Raw genomic sequence first — 1,949 nt, 5'->3', positions numbered from 1 at the left:
TGTTCTTCAAGGCGGGGCTGCTGGGGCTGCTGGAGGAGATGCGGGATGAGAGGCTGAGCCGCATCATCACGCGCATCCAGGCCCAGTCCCGGGGCCTGCTCATGCGCCTTGAGTTCAAGAAGATTGTGGAACGCAGGTAAGGCAGGGTGGAAGGGAGAGTTCCCCCAGAGATGTAAGTCAACCAACAAGCAGTACCAGCTACTGTGGGTCAGAAGATCTGGCTTCAGTTCCAGGCTCTACCACTTATTAGCTGGTCTGGGAAAGTTATTTTACCACTCTGGATTCATTTGGAACTCTTTTTAAAAACAAAATTCCCTAAAGGGGTATGCAAATTGTCATTCCAGTGAGATAGCATTTTAAAATACTAGATCAACAAAAGTTAAGAGGTCTTTGGAAAACAATTTATCATTACCTTTTAAACTTGAACAATTATGTACTTTTCAATTTCACTCCTGAGTACATTCCTACAGAGAAACTCCCACACATGTGCACCTTGAGTGTGTCATCCTTGCGCAGGGGCCATGCTAATCTTCTCTGTATCGTTCTAATTTTAGTATATGTGCTGCCGAAGCAAGCACAACACATGTGCACCTTGAAATGAAGAAGGATCTTCATAGCAGCATTGGTCGTAATAGCAAAGATCTGGGAACAACTCAAATTTCCATCCACAGAGGAACAAATAAATATTATTATAGGCATTTGGCAGACTATTATAAAGCAACAAAAAAAGTGGACCACAACTGCATGGTTCAATATGTTTGAACCTGAAAAGCATATTGTTGAGTGAACAAAGCAATTCAGAGAAAGATACATACAGTATGATGTAATTCTGTAAACTTCAGAGATAATAAAAACCAGTAATGCATTTTTAGAGTTACATACATATGTGGTTAAAGGGTTTTTTTAAAAAAAAAAAAGTAAGGAAAGGAAAAACAAGATTCAGAGTAGTGGCTGCTTTTGGTGGGAGGGACCCAAGACAGGTCCAGGGAGGAGCTACAGGTAGACCCAGTGGGTGGTAGTGCTGGATAGTGAGTTCATGGATAGCCATTTTGTATCCATGTTTCATAACCTACATATATATTATAAGTATTCCTACATGTAAAACACCACATAATTTTTGACATATTGAGGTTCTTACGAGAATAGAAAAACCAAACATAGGAGATATTTTATATGTAGGGAAGATATAAATGAAAGATTCCTTTCATTGACATGATTAATTAGTAAATACCTATAGAGTAACTCCATGTTCAGTGATGTTTGGGTTAGGAGTGCATGCAGTGGGTAAGGCTAGGTGATTGGCTCCTAGTGCCGACAAACTTGCTTAGATGGGGGAAGCCAAATGCAGTTGGGCCTGTGATTGGGAAGTGCTCTTACACAGTATCCCTCGCTGCCTCCATGTTACCTTTTAGGGATGCCCTGTTAATAATCCAGTGGAATATTCGGGCCTTCATGGGGGTCAAGAATTGGCCCTGGATGAAGCTCTACTTCAAGATCAAGCCGCTGCTGAAGAGTGCAGAGACAGAGAAGGAGATGGCCAACATGAAGGAAGAATTTGGGCGCATCAAAGAGTCTCTGGAAAAGTCAGAGGCTCGCCGCAAGGAGCTAGAGGAGAAGATGGTGTCCCTGCTGCAGGAGAAGAATGACCTGCAGCTCCAAGTGCAGGCGGTGAGGCCATGTGGCTCTTCAGCTCTCCACTACCCTCCCCTAGATTATAGCCCATCTCACAATTAGGGACTGGGAGTCTAGGAACACCACTCTCTTAAAGATGCTGGGTTTCTCCTCTCTTTCATCTTCTGCTTCCTCGCTATTCTCTTCTTCCAGGAACAAGACAATCTCAATGATGCTGAGGAGCGCTGTGACCAGCTGATCAAGAACAAGATCCAGCTGGAAGCCAAGGTGAAGGAGATGAATGAGAGGCTGGAGGATGAGGAGGAGATGAACGCTGA

The 1,949-nt window shown here is 43.6% G+C and overlaps 1 protein-coding gene and 1 non-coding gene across 2 annotated transcripts in view; one reads left to right on the top strand and one right to left on the bottom strand.

The window, feature by feature from the left end:
- The window catches only part of LOC100956445 (myosin-7), a 52,353-nt gene that overhangs the window by 38,075 nt on the left and 12,329 nt on the right, over positions 1–1,949 (top strand). The gene's annotated exons all lie outside the window — the stretch shown is intronic.
- On the bottom strand, positions 472–578 carry LOC111722259. The gene has a single exon (XR_002771110.1). It is a non-coding gene; the product is annotated as a U6 spliceosomal RNA (small nuclear RNA).

This window comes from Otolemur garnettii, unplaced genomic scaffold, assembly GCF_000181295.1.
Source record: "Otolemur garnettii isolate 467f Iridium unplaced genomic scaffold, OtoGar3 scaffold00225, whole genome shotgun sequence".
NCBI lineage: Eukaryota > Metazoa > Chordata > Mammalia > Primates > Galagidae > Otolemur > Otolemur garnettii.
Note: the sequence above shows the minus strand (reverse complement) of the source record. Positions and strands in the feature narration are given on the sequence as shown.